The 19455-nt window shown below is 34.0% G+C and overlaps 1 long non-coding RNA gene across 1 annotated transcript; it reads left to right on the plus strand.

The window, feature by feature from the left end:
* The first annotated feature begins 7143 nt into the window (after positions 1-7143).
* Positions 7144-8429, plus strand: LOC138855976 (uncharacterized). The gene is made up of 3 exons (XR_011395118.1): positions 7144-7287; positions 8179-8231; positions 8310-8429. It is a non-coding gene; the product is annotated as an uncharacterized lncRNA (long non-coding RNA).
* The last annotated feature ends 11026 nt before the right edge of the window (positions 8430-19455 follow it).

A 19455-nucleotide genomic window follows, 5' to 3' on the forward strand; every position in this document is an offset into this window, starting at 1 on the left:
AAACACGCATTGAGCTTCGTAAGCCAGTGAAACGCACGATAATATTGTAAGATGGCAAAAAATAAAATCAAACGATTTTGTTTCTATATCTTACTATTTTTCAATAAATATTTTTATTTTTCAATTTTCAACAGTTATGCGAAACAGCCGAAATCATGTTGAGTTAATTTGTTTTTGACACGTCTGGGACTTGGTTAATTGTTTTCTAAAGACACTCTGTCGTTAAGCGGATTACCTCACGCACTTACTGTACACGTCTACACTGACGGTCAATTGTATAGCCTGTGCCGAATTTTAGTTTTATATGCCCTAATATAAAATATTTTTTTGGTCAGTGTAGTTTAGGAATCCACATTTAGTAAATCCATTATGTTATCTAAATCCTTTTTGACAGTAAAGATTATCACTGTCCAATCGAGGTATTTTGAAGAGGTTAGAACGTTTGAATATGTAGGAGTTTAACTTTTAAATAGTGACGTGTAGTCTCACAGGCGTCGCGTGTTTTGCAAATTCTCAGAATTGACCACGACCCCGTGTAGCAGTAGCTTTTGTTTTAGTGCTTAAACGACTGCGGAAGGTAGCAGATGTGTCGTCCGTTGTTTAACAGGTAAGTAATACTAATTAGAAAATCGGCTGTAGCCTATAAGGCTGCATCTCCCTAGTTGTCATACAAATATTTTTTCGAAATATTTTTTTCATTTTAGTGCAAAATGGCTGAAAACGCTTAGAAACGTCAACTCCAGCCCACGAGTTCATCAAAGAGAAAATTATTACGAGTACACTGTCCATCATTTGAAGAGGAATGCAATGCGCTCTTGCTGGCTTCAGACCAATCTGTCAGGAGTTGTTGATTTCCGATGATCTATTACAGTTTCGTGACCAAGATGAAGATTTAGAGGAGAACATTCCAGAAGTGGATAGCAGCAATGAGAGGCGCGCTTATAGTTCTGATGAAGGTAGCATTGATAGTTTTGATAATGCCACGCCTCTTTCGGAATTACGAAGGTCGAATTTTTATTGCGGGAAAAATGTTAATAAATGGTCTAAGATTCCTCCTAACACACTTTGCACACTTTAACATAACATATGGTTGTGCCTCCAAATTGACAGGCGCGGATGCTAAAGATCCTATCACCATTAGGCATAAATTATTTGGACAAACCGAAAAAAATGTTTCCTTATATAGAATAAACTTTGCTCGTCAGAATAAACATGATCTGAAAGACATCATGGAAAAGTAGTTGTTAAAAAGCTAGAAATTATTCTGTGTTCTAATACAACAAAAGCAGGCGTCGATGAAGCAGATTAAAAATGCTCCATTTTTTCCAGCAGCCACCGAACGAGAAGGTGGGCAATGGTCTTATTCTACCGCATTGTGGAATTGAGCGGCATAACTGTCTATATATTATAAAATATGCATCAACCTAAGATTAAGGACAGAGGAGATTTTTTAAAGTCGTTAGCCCGTTTGCTACTGCTACCCCAAATGCAAAGGCGTGTTGTGTGCAGTCAATTACTAATGGCGCTACGGCTAGTGATAAAGCGAGTACTGGGTGAAGATATGATTGAAGAAGGTATCAAAAGCCCTAAAACCAGTCAGGGAAAGTGAAGGGCATGCAGTATTCGTCTGCCCAAACTGCACAGAATCACAGTGTACACATGCGTCGGGAGTCGCAATCCCATATGTCTGCAATGTGCTCGCCCCTTGTGCAAAAATTGCCAATGGTTTATATCAAATTGAGTAGGTGTCAAAATTATTTTTTGACTTCAGAAGAAGATTTTATGATTTTTTTGTTCTTTCTTGATTAGATTTTATGTTAAATTTGTCATTTTATTTAAATAAAGTTTATTAAACTGCTAAACAAGGATCTCATGTCAACTAAGGCTAAAAAGTACCACAAATTGTTAACTCACATATTAAAAAAAAATAAAAATACTGATTAAATTCATTTAAATTTGTTTTATTACATTCCAATAGTTAAATATCAACACAATTCTAAATCATCTAGATATTATTTTAAGACAAAATTTAACTTTGAAAGTAGTAGCCTGTGAAACGTCATGTCCCTTATAGTGTCAAATTTGTCATGTCCCTAGTTAAAGGTTAATATGGTGTAATATACATATTGAATAATTTCGAAGAGAACTCGAGAAACAGAATTTAACAAGCTGGTAATTGCTTCTCTATGGATTGTGCTTAATGGCATTAACTGAACTTTAGAAGTAATTGCTTGGAAAGGAGTGTTCTATGCTTCTTAACTGGAAATATGCAGACCTTATTGTGCCTTTCTTCATGTTCTTCAAGAGACATCAGTAGATATTCCTTTACTGTCCGTAGTACGTATGTCAGGATCTTATTCAATGGTTTACAATTAGTCCAATGCAACCAAATAAATTAGGTTAAATGGGCATTGATAGCATTGTTTTTTGATAAACATTTGACGAACTGTCATCATTGTGTCACAGAGGAGGATGTAATTTTCATATTTTAGCAACTTGTCGGTATAATTATCGCTTGCGGTGTGATTAAACACATGTCAATTAAGGCAGACTCCAACATTGCTATTTTTTTTATTCTTATCAACAGTAGGATCGAACAAGGTATTTTAACACCTTACCGTCTCTCAATTTTCAAAAATTTTTTGTCATGAACTTTGATCTCATGTATAGGTGCATTATTCTGCATATATCTTTGTATACATATACAGCTAATGAAGAGTTGAACGCTTAACATTCAATTGATTATTTTCTGTTGGTAGGCAGTTATGATATAAAATAGATGAATTAAGAAAGTAGACAATTGCATTATGTAATGTTTATTCGTCAGCCAAAGAAAACTATTACCAAAAGTCGGATTATAGTGAGAAAGATACTGTGTCTTGGGTATTCTGTTGTTGCGTTATCATCAGAAAATGTTTTGAGGAATGCGTTAAAATTGACAATTCTTGTTTGGGCCCGGATAATGAATGCCCCTCAACAGTTCCCATTAAAACAAAATTGTTCTTATTCTCATTGATTCGCCAACACGTTTCAATGCAATTAAAGGATGTCTATCTAATGATTCTTCCAATGAACGGTTCGAGCGTACTTATGCGTGTTGCTCCCCTCACTATGTCGAAACTGTTGATTTCCTGGATCGAGTAGAAAATAAATGAGTTTTTAACGCCATATCGTAAAATCAAGCTTGGTTCAATTTTTAGACGGTCCAATTGTTCACAGTCACTTTATTTTACACTGAGAAGATGTTGATGACGATGAGCATCCTGGTGCGACCACCTCAACAAGCAAAGAAAACATTGAAACAGTGAAAAAAATCATCAATGCTTATACGTGATTTTTTCGCTAAAAACAAAACCGTGATCAATCACCAGATTTGGCTCCTGGCGACTTTTTTCTATTTCCAAAACTGAAGAAACCAATGAAAGGAAAGCGTTTTGCCACAATTGATGAGATCAAGTCAAAAATTCACCTTTTCCTTTGAACATACCTCGTACATCAAGTTTTTTTTTGTGTCCAGCCTTATTTAAACGCTTCCAAACGGTTTGTTATGCAATGCTTAGCTCCTGGGTAATCGATATTTTCGATCATTTGTCCTTCAGAGCGTGGTGCATTTTGGATATGAAAATTGCCGTAACAGCATCGACGAAATCTGTTAAAGCATCAAGACCATAAACACTATTCACAACTTCAGTCACTTGGTTTGTATTTATGCTTTTTTTAAAGAATAACTGTAAAATATGACTTATTTCCTCTTTGAACGTATTTATCTTTGAAACACAAATTCTCTCAGGAATTCGATCGTACTTGTGAACAGATTACTAAAGCCATCATTTAGAAAAAATAATGGATTTCATTTCATTAGACGCGTATATATCGATAAAATCTCTAATTTTTGTTATATTTCTGGATAAAATTAAGATGATAAAACTGAGTTAGTTAATGTGTAAAGTCGTTCACTGTGCTGACTTATTTACCATTATACCATTTGAAGTTGTACTCTTACTAATTACATAACTATATACTTCCTATATCTAACTATACTTATATGTAAATATGTATACGTTAATTGGGTCATATTTTAATTAAAACAACTGATGCTTTTGTAAGTATTAAGTATCAGGTCTATAAATAAATATATATATTATATATACAAGTATGTATATACATATAATATTTGTTTATATATTTTTCTACATTCTTACCAGACGTCACTCAAGCTACTAATTTGAAGCTAAATGGCCTGTAAAAACACATACATATGTTCAGTCATATTTAATACACATATGTACATAAATACAAACTTTTGTTGTCTTGACATGATGGATTTGCCCATGTGACGCCCATAAATCGCCTGCTTTAACCGAGTGTTAATATTTTAATTAGCATTGCCCTCTAAGGAGGCTTATACATGCATATCTGTACCTATATACATAGTTACATACATGTTTATGTTATCTATGCATGTATGTAGATAAGTAAATAGCGTACGCACGCAAGTGTGAAGTGAAAAGGTTAAATTATATAATCTTGCTTAGCATTATTTATTTCAACACGCATACATGTATATTGTAACCTCAAAGACCTTTCTTAGCTGGTTTTGATTCTGATTTTGAGTTGGCTTTGGTGAAGATAATGACGTATACGGAAAGGTAATGCTTATTCAATTCTCTTTTTGTTACCAATGTGTTGAATTAAGCATAGAAATTAAAATTGAGCCGTACATTTGATCAGCGTATTCAAAACAAAATTATTTGGTTATTATATATATTAAGGGTTTTTTTCAAGCCTACTGAACATTTAAAAATATTTTTATTTAAACCTCTTTTGAGTAGTAAAATCAATCCATCCATCGTGGCCGATATACCGATTATAGTGAGCTCCTAATTTTTTGTACTATCTTTGTAGTAAAAGAAATATTTTCTTCAAAACTAGTCTCTGCCTTGGGGATTACTGCGTCATTGTACAAAATTTCTATTCAGCAAGCATACTCTTAAGATCTATGGAGAGAAAAAAGTTGCGGGGGTCCAGATACAGAGAATGCGATAGATACAGTAGCAAATTCAAGCTATTTTGTAATCATTTATATTGGTTGTATCCGATTGTTTGGCTCAACCGATATCCAGCTTTCACAAACCCAAATATTCATGAACAATATGTTCAGCATGTATTTTTGACGTCCGTAGTGTGTCAGCAGTCTATATTAACTACGTTTTACGGTAATTCAAATACATTTGTGAGTTTGTTATAAATTTTTTATCCCTTTGTCTTCGGTGCCCATGTACCCTGACAGCATTTAGTAAACCACTTACGAATGGTTGCTTTGTCTGGTGCAGGTCCCAAACAATACTCATCAATCCACTTTTTGATAACAGCACTGTATTTTTTCTCAATTCGAAATTTCTTTTTATACATTTCAAAATACCAAAACTTCGTCACTCAGAATGCTATATTTTAATGTACGTTGAATTGAAAGGGCTTAAAATACTTTATTCTTGCAGTCATTGTCTAAGGCGATTACTCTTTATTCGAAAATTTCAAAAGTTTTTGATGAAGAAAATAAATCTGTTGTTAGTTCTTTGGCAAATAACTGAATACTATTAGCAGTATGCTGTTTATAATAGTTTTAAAATGTAGTTTAACTGCAGAGACTGCAAGTAGCGCTAACCCTTGGAACCCTAGAAACTCCGCTTTCCCATTCCCGTTGGCGCTAAGTGTCTGAAGAAATTTTAACTGTCAGAATTTCGATGGCTGCTTTTAATTAAACCCATAAGGTTAAGGTATACCGATGAAGACTATTAGTTCATAGAGCGCTAAGAGATACAAATAGCTGAAGGGCCACATAAGAACGTTGAGATGTCTACACAAAATTGTGTGTACTTTTGAAATTTTGTGCGTCTTTTCATGAAGGGCCCAGCTCTTACGCATGTGCTTATGGTACTCTTCTTTATGGTCGGGTCTATCAAAAAATATTACACCATATTGCATCTCTTTGTAGCCGTTCATCGACTTTAAGAAAGCTTTCAACACGATAAAAAGAAACTCCATCTAGCTGGCACTAAGTATTAGCGAATCCCTACAAGATAATCCCTGTGATACAAGCTATGTACACGGACTCGAAATGGGCAGTGATGCGCAACGGAAACATCGGCAAACCTATATAACAACTGAAGGAGAAGCAGATGATAATTTTAAGATAAGCAAGGCGAGAGGCACAAATCTCACAATATTCTCGAAACATGTTTAGTCTCGAACTTTATCACGCAAAAACTCTAAGCATTCATCCACAATTACGTCCAAAAATATAGGGAACTTGTACTGAAGCAAATAAAGCGCAGAAAATGGTACTGGATAGCAAAGGCTCCAGATAGCTTTACAAGGATATCCCTTGAAGGGATTTCGAAAGGAAGCAGAAGTCGTAACCATCAAAATTAGCGACATCGCTCTATCGTGTGTGCTGAAGCGACCTTGTAGAGGCTCTATGCCCTAACAAGGAAACCAAAAAATGATCGCATTAAAAGTGCGATTGAACAATACGTAAGTTTATTGATGCCTGAAGAAAATGTTTATATAAGTGTATACATGTAGTTCATGGCCATAAATCCATAATCTTTCAGTTATTGGATACGCCTGCTAAGATTGACACTTCGAAATTGCAAAAATGTCATTGGAATTCCTGCGCGGAAAGTGAGAAAACGAGAGATATTTGCACAAAATCGAAAAAAAACCCAAAAAATATATAACCGAGAATACCGAAAATACAGAATTTTATTATTGAGGTAGCCGTTTTTTGTCTTAGCTATATGCCCGGAGGGGTGTCCAGCTGTGGGTGGCGGCAAAAACGCATGACATGCCTGGCTGTTTGGACACATGTAAACATGAAATGTTTAATTGTAAACATTCCAATGATGTTTGCAGGCGTGTGCATAGCGTAAAAACAACAACAATAGCTGCTGCTGCTGCGGCTGCGTACTATAAGCCGAAGTCAATGAGAGTCAAATACAAGCTGTGACAACAAAATGAGAGAAGACAAAAAAATACAAAAACAAAGATTGGATACACAATGACAGCCGCAGTTTGAGTTGGCATATGCCAGTAGCTTCAGGCCACAAGCACAATAACAGCAACAGCAGTGGTAGTCATGCTGGTAGTTAGTGCTTATCATTTCAAGTTTGAAGGTTGACCACTTCTCTTGATTTGACCGCACAATTCTGTACAGTGACACCACAACCAAAACAATAATAACAACAACAAACATGTAAACGGAAGCGACGGAAGCGGCATTAGACGGTAATCAAATGTTATTATGTGCCTCTAACAGGGTAGACGTGGCGTATGAGTATTTGTTTTATTTTTTTTATTCAACTTTTTTTTCTTATCGGTATTTGCTAAGCTGAGCTCATTATACAATAACTTAATTTGTAGAATTATTCAAGTGCCATATGCCATGCACCAAGGGTTACAGAAACACCCCATTGTACGCACGTATGTTTGTTTGTCAGTAAAATAGCCGAAGCAACCGATTGCAAGTCAATTCAAGTCTATGTCGAATCAACAGTTTGAACGCGCTCGCTAAACGCCAACCGCAGTAAATGAAATGACTGATTACGACTACGCGCCGCTTTATATTTAGTTGTTTATGTATTGTGTTGTTGTTGTTTTGTGGTACTGGTTATTTTGCTGCTCATTTGAAATGCTTTAAACGCAAACCTTCCGGCGTTACAAGGAAATCATATAGGCGGACAGATTTTACGATCAAATATATACTGTTGTACAAGTCACATCACTGTGTGTGAGTGTCCATAAAATGCGGAAAACTTAATGATTTAATATACATATATAGTATCAAGTCGCCGCCACATGCTTCCAAGCACGTGTATATAAACAAATGCATATACGTATATGTATGGTATATTATGTATATGTATACATAGTATAGGTATAATCGGTCAAATGTGTACATATGTATGAAGACCATATTTTTTATGGCCTATAAGCTGTGTGACCAAAGCGAAACTAGTTATTAGCGCTCAGCCGCCACAAACTTGCATATACACACAAACATGCTCACATACAGGAATATACCATATACATATATATAAAACTGTTTGCATATCTTGCATCTAAAATAGATTAAAAATTCATTTGCGTATTTTGTTTACTTTTTTCTTTTTGGTGTAGAAAAAAACTTTGAACTTAACTCTTTCCAATTGATTTGAACCGAAGGGCAAAAGGTTAAAGCAGTTTTAATGAACTTCAAATTCTTTAAAAAATTCTGCTTCCTCTCATTCTTTGATGTTGTTTCATTTAAGCTTTTGTAGTCGTTGGTCAACGTGTTTGGATCACCTCGTTAGCTTCGGTTGGACGCCTTTTGTGGAATTTGTTTTGACTAAACATCTAAATATTTGTACGTGCTTAATGACTCACTGTGGTACACACATATAATTTTATTAAAAAACGTTTAATTATAGTTTAATTAAATCAATAAATCAATGAAATGAATAGCATTGTTATCTATCTTTTGTAAGAATCATTTTTTTTATTCGAGCGAACAAAGTTTTGACAGTTTACTTCATATTATACTATATTGTTTTCTTTGAAGCTTTTGGAGAAATCAATTTTACGTATTTTATTTGAATTTTTTATGATAAGGTCATAACTGCATTCTCGCTCTATAATGAAGTTTAGAAAATGTTGGTGTTAGAATATTTGGGTTCTTTCGAAAGTAGTTGTCATTGCTAATACTTAGAAAACCTGCGAATTTAATATTATAAGTCCACTCATTGGTTTAATAAAACAGAAGATTCCTCTTTCGTAGAGCATGACCGTGTGAATGCAGTTTGAATTACACATAAATTACGGTTGCTCTTTTGGTAAGTATTGATATATATATAATAACATGATGTTACCTTCAAGTGCTTTTCTATCATGAAAAAGGTTCTCATATTAAGCATTATTTATCCAGACGCGATTTAAGGTGCACTTCTAGCGTTAAATTAAAAAATAATAATAATTTTATATTTTGTTTGCATATTTCGATAGTCTATACCTTCAAAAATACTACACAAAAATTGTAAATGAATGTTCAAATATTTTTAGTTTCATGCTTCTATTGTTAATTGTAATTATTCAGTTCAGTCAGCTTTACAAGTTTGTCTTTAAATAAGTTTTCCCAAAACAGTTTTTTTCGAATTTTCTGCAGTGATTGGGACAAATGTTTCGACCACTATCCATTTTTTCAGCATGTTTTCAGCATATGTAGATCTTCATACAATGACTTGTCAGTTTCTTGATCGTTGAAAATCAAATTTTGGCAGGCCAAAAAACGACCAAAATTTTGGGTAAACTTCAATTTATCTTTAAAGCGCCACCATTTTATCAATTTTTAATTTTTGTGTCGACCGTAGCTCATTATACGGACAATAACTTCGCTAACTTTTATTTTCATCCACGGAGGAAGTGGAAATCACTGCAGCAGAGAAGGAATTTTTCTAAAGTCAGAGACCGTGTTTAACTCGAAAAATATTTAATTTTTTTATATAAAAATTTTACTGTGTATTCTTTAAATAGATAAATTTTTAAAACAATTGATAAATTAGTTTTTCTTAGTTCCCAAAAGACGCTTGTTAACGCTGATCAAAAATAGTAGAAGAAGCTCGGTCAAGCAATGGTAAAAGCATCAATTCTCTATGGGTAAGATAAGAGTTTTATGAAATGCTGTTCAATTAATAAAGATGATTTGAAATGATATTTTCCGAAAATATATCGACTTTAAAGCCGTAATATCTTAAAAGACGCATGATATTCGATATTGAATATTAAGTTATTATATGTGTGGTTTCTTCAATACTAAAGATACTTACTTTACAAGACTAAATTACTCTTATGATTTTAGACCATAACTGTTCTTCTGATATAATATTGTATGTAGTTTCATATAATATTACTGCTAGATTAAAGCTCACTGCTATCGCAAAGCCAATTTATCTTTTTCAGTTGCCGTATTTCTCGGCTCACAACCCAGTCTGAACTCATAGGTTGGCTATATTTTCCATAACACAAATAACAATGGAGTTAAGCAGGATTGTCGTAAAAATTTTTGGTACGACTTTTTAATAATACTTGTATACACAAAATCTTAATTATATTTTTCATATTGTTATTGTCATTATCTATTTATCATGTTACTCGAGCTTATAACGCCTATAGATTATTTTCAGATTTCAGTTGTTCAATGAAATTACTTTACGCATATTATGTATATGTATAAGTATTTGGTAATCTTCAGAACTTCTAAAAGTTAATTCTCCCGTTTTGTAAACTTAACGATGCCTAAACTATTGATAGGATATTTTAATTGTTGTGTAACGACCTTTGTTCCTGATCTTTCACTGCAGCAATCATTTTATATATAAATTGTTTAACCAATCGAAGATCGTGCCTACCACAATCGGTCGCTACATTAATACTATACATGGATGTGGACATGCTGGAGTGAAATCATCTTGATTTTTAAACTGACTTATTGTACCTGAACAGATATATACTACATGGGATGAAAGGTGTTTGGCAAACCAATGTCTTTAAAATAGAAGCAATCAGGAACTCTTCATTTGAGGAAGAACCTTTTTCATTTGCAAAAATTGACCTGATTTTGATATGCCAATGATGTCTACTCATTTCTAATATGCGGTCACCGAAAATAAATTCATTATGAACATTTTGCGTTAGGTCAAAGATCATGAATCTATGACGTATTGTAGTTAATTTTGTACTTTAAGAAATAGGTTGAAATTGTTGTTTGTGGCGTAATTTCTCGGTCAGATCAAAGTCAAAGAAAAAAAAAATTGTAGTATTCAAGGTTTTTTTTTAAAACCTCAACTCTTCATGAAGCAGTTAAATACTAATTGTTCCGGGAAATACCATGAGCTTGTAAGAAGAAGAGATCGACCGCACTTGCACTACATGATTACTATCATAATTTTTACCTTATCTTTAAAATCCTTAGGAAATATAATGGTACAATAGTTAATTTGGTTTATCAACCCTTCTCAAAATTAATCCTAACTCGGGATATTGAGGAGGTTCCAGTTAAAGATCGAAACTGCTTTAGCTCTCGGTTCCAAGGAAACAAGAGCAATTTTGAATTTTTCGTGTGGCTGAAATTACAATTATGCACTTTTGAGTTTTTTGTTTAATTGTCGGGCTTCATAATTTTTTTTTATGAACTTAAATCTCACGTAAAGTAAATAATAACAAACTATTTGACGGATTAATATACGTCTGAATTCATATTAATAATAAGTGTGTATAAAAATTGGCCACACCCATTCCTCAACATTTTTATGTGATTTCATCTTTTTAGTTTATATAAATTACCTTATACATGTGTGTATGCATTTAGGTGAGTTCGGCATGTGACAAGCTTGCCGTATGGTAGTACATCCACTACGGGTTAATTAGGTAATAAAATATAATAAAAGGTGACCATTAAGATAACTAATCTTACAATTAAAACTTTAAACGTATTTAATTGTTCAACAATTTTAATAAACCAAGTAATGTTTATATAAATTGTTAATTAAATATTTTTCTCTCTCTATATATTTTTTCTACAAGTAAATTTAATAGAAACTTAAAAACGTGAACCTTGACTTTCAACGTTTCTGAAAACACAAATTACATAATATTTATGATTTATACTTTTTGTTTAATAAAAAAGGTAAACTAATAGTATGTGCTATTTAGGGTGTTCCTTACATTTTACAACCAAAATAATTTAAGTGTGCTACTTTCAGGGGTAATATCAAAGTCACATGTGTTGCAGTGATTAATGTTAATTTCACATCACAGTTGTTCTTAACAGATTAAATTTTTCTAGTGTCCCTATTTTCTTCCGGTTTTTTGCGGCTCCAGCGAATTTTTTAGCGGCTTCTGACTGTGAGTAAAACTTTTAAATTAAATATTGTTTAGACGGAAATTTTTTTATTGTCCCTACGTCAAGAAGTAAAACTAAGTTTAATTTTTCAGTAATCGTAATTCATGAATTTAATGCCAATAGTCGATAATACTCAAGTCGTTGATATCATATTATATATATGGTATATTCGCCGAAAGTATGAGTGCAGAGATGATTCAACCTCAGTCTTGCAAAAGCTGGACAATGGAGGAGAAGGTATCTGGATGTTTCCACCTCAACTTCCGCCACTTTGACAATTACTATTCGACAACATTTTTAATCTTAATATATGTATGTATGTATGTATCCTATTGGGCAATGTTTAGTGAGAACTTCTACGATTGCGGCAAGATTAAGAGCAAGTAGTTCAGTGGATCTCCTGCGTTCTACTGAGTAACTCAGAAGGATCTCGCATTCGCTTAGAAATTAGTTGTTCGCTAAATTCACGTGAGGTCCATGGGTCTAGCGCTAGAATGCAAGAGGACAACGGAGATCCGATGGTATTCGAACAACGATGCTCTCTCTGCGGGCCCATCGGCTTTGCAGCGATTCCGATTACGAACAGGCACACAAACGAGTTTGACTAACTTTGAGCTCATCGCTATTATTTCCGTTGCTTTGCACTTCTGATTAAAAAACGCTACACTGATTCGGTAGCTTGAAACTATGCTTGGTAGAGAGCTTCTTACACAACTCTCTCTCTCCAACCACACCCTCTGAGCTTCGACCCATTCTCGAAAAAGCTCAGAACGCTTCTTCCATTGCCTTCGCTACATCCAAATATTTCTTATCGGTATATGAGCAGAGAAAAAGCCACCAAGAGTAGAATCTGCGACGGAATGGTCCAAGTTTTCAGGGATGTAGTCGAAGAAGAAGAGAATTTTGGAATGTCCCTGTTTGGACTCTTTCATTTACTTTGCTTTTCCAGCAAGCAAAGTAGTCTATACATTCCATCTTCACAGAGGAATGTAAATTTGAAGGGGTTGAGTCTTAAAAAATGCTATGTAAAAATTGTCGCCTTATATTTACCATATATAATATTGAATCACCCTAGAGTACAAATATACATACATCTCTAATGAAAAACCTGCTCATTGCACAGTTTAAACGTTCATAATAACTCGTATACATATAAACAAACCAAAATATGTATATACGTATATATAGTTATAATATCTATACTATACATATAGTATATATATATACATAGGCACTTATATTTAAATATTTACCTATAAATATATATATTTTTCGCAAAATTCTTAATTATTTAATCACCAGCGGTTAATTCCTTGAAGAATCACTCGTGCATAACGAAACATATAACCACAATAATCGCGGTGTATCTGCTGCAGTGGTAACTTTAGTTCAGCCCGCATTGGTTTAAGTTTTCACACGAACTCTTTCATTCGGTTATGCTGTGGTTTAATTAAACAATTTATTTGCGAGAATTAAAGTCTTTTGTGTAGAGGTAATCATCATGAATACCGCCTTACATACATATGTATTTATATATGTTTATACAACTATGCATATATGTACATATGTATGTATATATATATATATATCCATACTTGTATAAGTATAAGCGCTTACATAACATGTACAGAATTATAAAGCAATCGCCTCACCTGCAAATCGCCGCAAATGCCATGAACCATCGGTGTGAAATCCAGCTGAGACTACACTAACCTTAGACAATTTCCATGACCCCCAACACATGCAAGTGGCACATAATCGCCGATCTGAGCGAATTAGTCAAACGACGGGCACCCGCAGCTTTGTCGTGGCTGAGCGGTTAGGTATTAGCAACCAATCAGTTTGTGCACCAAGTTCAACATATAGAATTTTACAATTGGTTTTGTTTTTGTTTTGATCAGCCAAATTGTAATGAAAATTGTGAAACCGTATGAAGCGGGCAAGGGTAATTAGGTGGAAAAGGCTATGTTAAAAATGTAAAGTAAAAACTATATATGCGCTAATGCAGTTTGGCTGAGACGTGTTATTTTGCGAATGAAGGGGGAAGGTTACCCTATGGTTCGATGATTCGATGGTGCTAAAATCATTAACTGATTTGTGCTGAAACCAAAAAAGTTTTGTGCTTCTGTTGTTGTTCTATTGACTGTTTTGGAACTTATTATCTATTTTTGATGCGGTTTTCTATATCTAAATAAGAGATCCAATAATAACACTGTATTCCTTACTTGTATACTCAGTCCAAACTAAGACTGGTTGGCAAGACTTCAGCGTTTTTGGTACTGCTTCCGATAGGGTAGGATACTATGTATGTGGTATGACGATGCTCATCGACAGCAGCGGATGACAAATGATCTGTATCACTTTTTCTAAATCATTTCCAGACTCATTTACAAACGAAATTCAGTCGATCAGTCTTAACTACACAGTGCGCGGGTTTACATATTGAAGCGATCAGTGGTTGTCGCCCGGTTTTTCTGGCCGAGAAAACAACTGTCAACAAATTAACTGGTTGCTGTCTACGTCGTAAGCTTCCAAATGGATGTTAGGTCGTGCAGTTATTTGAAAGTAAAGATTCTATCTTTCCAACATTTTGGTTTTAACTTTCCTCTTTTTGAGAGTCCAAGGTTGAGCCCTTTTGAAGATTCTCATCTTGAGCCAGTCAAGAAATCTTGACTTGTGACTATTCCAACTCGCATTGTCGATATATTAAGATCAACTACAGAAAATTTCAGACTTCACAAAGGACTTGAGTTTGTCCAAGTGCAATTCTTATCTTGTGGGTCACCCTAAGAGCCTATCATAATATAACCATATACACTTTTCGTCGCTACATTTTCTGCTTATGCCACCATCACAGTCTTAAAATAGTCAAGTCATAATTTTCCAACATGAAAGCAAAACAAAGTTACAACTAGGCGTTTTCAAATATTACAACCAGTACTTAGCCATATAAATATAAGTCCGTACATACACACAAAACAATATTTAGAGAAAAAATTTTTTATTACTAGTATGCCAACTTTTTGCAGCGAATTCGCACCAAGCAAAAAGAAGATTATTATTGAAATGCAAAGTAAACCATGTGTAAATACGCGTTTGTGTTAATGAGCCTCCTGTCCGACGACTTAAGTGGCGGGTGGGACCGGTCTAAGCTATGCTCATAAATATTACTTCGATTGTTGAACATTGGAGTCATCGAAACGTGCCCATATCGAGTGCAACGCGTTGGTTTGTTTATTTTTGTTGTTGTAGTTGTGTTTAAGTGTGTTTGTTGCAGATAGCTTTCCGAGGACGGCCAATGGACTAGTTGTAAAAAATCAAAACAGAGTGCTACCAAGTACAATGTAGATAACTAAGTTCAGTAAAATATATGTAAATATATATTTAGCTAATTATATTCGCAGTCATTCATATGTAAATACCAGACATATATACATTGTTAAGTATATTAGGGTGGACCAAAAAAAAAGCTTTTAATTTTTTGCCCTTAAATACCGTGAAAATATCGTCTAAAATTGCGAAAAGGAAGAAAAAACGTTAACTTCAGTGTCCTCGAAGCTATAATACCCAGACAAACAAATAAAAAAGTTTCCATACAAGAACTAAATTTTGATCGATCAGTTTGTACAGCCGCTATATGCTATAGTGGTCTGATCTCAAAAATTTATTCGGAGATTGTAGCCATGGTAGATAATAATCCATGCCAAATTTTGTTAAGATTTCTATCTCGTCAAATAAAAAGTTTTTAAAGAAGAAATTGTCCTTTATGGTTCAGTTTTATAAGGCTACATATTAATATGCGCTAGTGGTCCGATATGAAAAATGTTTTTGGACAAACAGTTTTTAAACAAGAATTTATCCATGATCGATAAGTTTTTATGACATATGTTATATTGGTTTGATATCGGCGAATCTGACAAATCGATATCTCTGAAACTGAGAGACTAGTTTGCATATATACAGACAGACAAACATGGCTAATTCAATTCAACTCGTCACGCTGATCATTTATATCTATATATATATATATATTAAAGGGCATCTTATAACCTGGCTAAATTTATTTGCACCCTTTTTGTAGATAGATTTTTATTCTCCTAGCATACATTTCTATTTTAACTAAATCGTATATATGGGAAAACAAAAATCACAATTCGGCACCTGTTAATATCAACATTAAGAGCTCAAGCTTTATCGGAATTTGTATACCCTAAACAGGGTATATTTAGTTTGCCCCAAAGTTTGTAACATCCAAAAAGAAAGGTCGGAGACCCTATAAAAATATTTATAATTAATCAGCATGAAAAGCTGAGTCGATTAAGCCATGTCCGTCTGTCAGTTTTTGAGATATCGATCTGAAAGTTTGCTCGCCTTATATTCTCCCAAGAAAGCTGCTCATTTGTTGGAACCGTTGATATCGAACAATTTCTTCTGTGGAAAACTTTCGTATATGACTAGATATCTTTACAAAATTTGGCATGGATTATTGTTCAAGGCAACGGTGTAAACTCCAAAGAAATTGTTCATATTGAATAACTATAGCATGTAGCTGCCATACAAACTAACCGATCAAAGTTCTTGTAAGGAATATTGTGTATTTGTGAAGGCTATTAACATATAGCTTCCGTGCAACCGAAGTTAATGTTTTTTCTTGTTTTTTGCGTTATTTAGGACGATATTTTTTTGGGCCACCCTTATGTCCACACACAGATACAAACATATACATAATACAACATACGACATATCTTACATATCTTAGCTAAAATCATTGTCATTGCTTGCCGCTTATGATGTTTAATAGCATTATTGTTATTTTTGTTGTTAATTGCCTTTACGCCAATTTGAAAATGCCAAGCACATCAGCACGATACAACAACAACCAAAACAATAATAATAAATACATGTCATCAGTGCTGAAAAATCAAAATGAGTCGCTGTTTGAATCTTCTGTTTTTTTGTCGAACCACTAAGTCGCATGCACGCCATAACACGCAATGGTGGCAACAAAAATACCAAAAACAACAACAAGGGAGATTTATTTATTGCCTTTGTTGCTAAGCTTACACAGATATATTGCCATCGCTGACAATTATAGGTGGCAGTTTCCTGTGCGCATACTCAGCGCTTCAAATATACATATATTCATACGTACATATATACAAATGTAAATATGAGCATGACTCTATTTTGCTAATCAACATGATGGAGAAACTTACAACCCTTTTTATCAGAAAAATGTAGCCGTTAGACTCTTTGGCAAATGTAGTGTTGTAGATTGTAACTAGCCGCATACAAATTCACGTTCATTTCCATTAAGTAGACCAGAGAAGATAAATAAAAAAAATAAAGAAGACGCCCTGGGCGAAGCGGTCGCGGCTTAACCATCAGTAGTGATTCCCCACGAAATCATAACTAAACACTACTAAGGAGTGTGCTGGATGTAATGAAAGCTTTGATTTTCTTCCATTCCAACAACCTTTATTTTATCAGATTTTAAAATAGGGTTTAGTGTCCTGTAAAACTTAATTCCTTTCAGACGTACTACCTTCCCTTTACTCAGTGATTACTTGATTCGATCGGCATTTCAGTTTTGTAAAAAGGTCCCTTCGTTAGGTGGTCCATATTTATCATAGCTTGTAAATCCTAGAAACGCCATCATCTTCTCGACCTATAAGACATTTTTCTTCAGAGCAGATTCGGCGGGTGTCGGGTACATTTTTGATTGTATCTAGGTATCTGGTTTGTACCAGTGAATTCGTCAACGGTCACGAAACGAGGCAGACATTTTTTCGAATTGCGCTCAAACCATGTCAAAATGGTTGCATTGCACGTCCGGAATGAGCAATTGTTCTGACAGCTTTATCGTATCCAACATTTCATGCATGCTCCCACCAATGAAGTCTTTTAAGATGCCAACTGCTTCAGCTTCTCGCGACTCGTCAGATCGTGAACTATTGTCATGTCATTCTTTGGTATCCTTTTTTCGGGGCATCTGTTTAAACGACTTTAAACAAAGAAGAGTTATGATAGATATGCGGTCTTTGATTCCACTGTGCGATTATTCTTCCAAAAACAAGAGTCAAATCATCGACCAGCTCCATTTCTCTTTTTCAAAAACCCTCTGACACGTTGGCTTCCATAATAAATTTTGGATCTTGATTTGACATTTAATAATCCCCTTTGTCGAGTTGATAACCTCCTTTATATAAGTAAGCCGAATTCTTTTTAACCAAAGGTAATATACTACTTTGAGTATGCAATAATGTTATGTACAATTTAGAATTGACTCGCCTGAAGGGAATTACCCTCGTATAAAATAAAGTAATTTATTAATTGAATTTTAATGATGTGCTTTAGGCGGGTAGTTTGTTTGTTTAGATTTTTAGCAGACCTTAGTCTATTTCTTAGAGGCATAAAAATGCTTTTATTTGTTGAAATATCTAGTTTAACCGAGAAAATACAATTAAGGTGCGGCGTTAAGATCTTTTAGCAGTGGAAGGTAATTTATTTACTGTACATATATACCCTTTGATCTCTTCATAAAAATCTTTGGGCACTTTAGACTTAAATCTGACCGAAAATCATACTAGATAAAACAATATAAAGATTACGAGGCTTGTTTTTACATAGAAGATAACGCTCAAACGAGTCATCGAAAATTGGATTCAACCATTTGATACGTAGCCGCGGTCAACATTTGAAAGAGGTATTCTTCAAAAAATAAATGCCAAAGAATGTTCTTTCGAATGACAATAAACATTCCCCTTTGAATTTGAATTTTCTGTGTTTTTTATTTAAAACAGTTGGGAACCTCGAAATTGGTCACCCTTAATAAGCTTCATTCCATTTTTGTTCATTATTGGAGGTTATCTTGGATAGTACTATGACGCAGAACCAGCGTGAGTATTCGTCAAATGAACTTTAATCGGCAACTTATTCGAGATTATGTTACACACTACGCTGGAGGGGTTGCCTGAGTAGCCGTCTACATCTATAATACTAGGCTTGGCATCAATCGCCAGTTTTTGGTCATTTATTATTTTCTTGTTAGATCGTAACACAAATTATTTAGCAAAAACATCATAAAATTTCCAAGCTTTTCATAATTTAAAGAGCTAATTTTTCGCATTAATTTAAAATCTGTATAATAAACTAGCATTACATACTTGTATGCTAGATGAACTTAAAACTGAAGTTAAATAGTTATTAAAAAATGGCAATTCAAATTTAATTTTTCAACAAGAGCACTCATTAACACAATGTGGTTTTTGAAACTAGTAGTAATTCTACTTCACAATTTATGTAATTAAGGCACAGAAATACCACAAAATCATCCGGGTTGAATGCACTCAAACGTATGAATAATGAAGATAATTCGCGGACGAACTAATGATACCACAAAAGTAAGTACGCACATATCAAATGATAATTACTGCATAGTTACCAAATTTATTCCATTTATTGCTATAATTCGGTTTCAAAGATCTCAATAAAAAAGTACTTTGATATTAACAGAATAA

Source organism: Bactrocera oleae, chromosome 3 (assembly GCF_042242935.1).
Source record: "Bactrocera oleae isolate idBacOlea1 chromosome 3, idBacOlea1, whole genome shotgun sequence".
In the NCBI taxonomy this organism is placed as follows: Eukaryota; Metazoa; Arthropoda; class Insecta; order Diptera; family Tephritidae; genus Bactrocera; species Bactrocera oleae.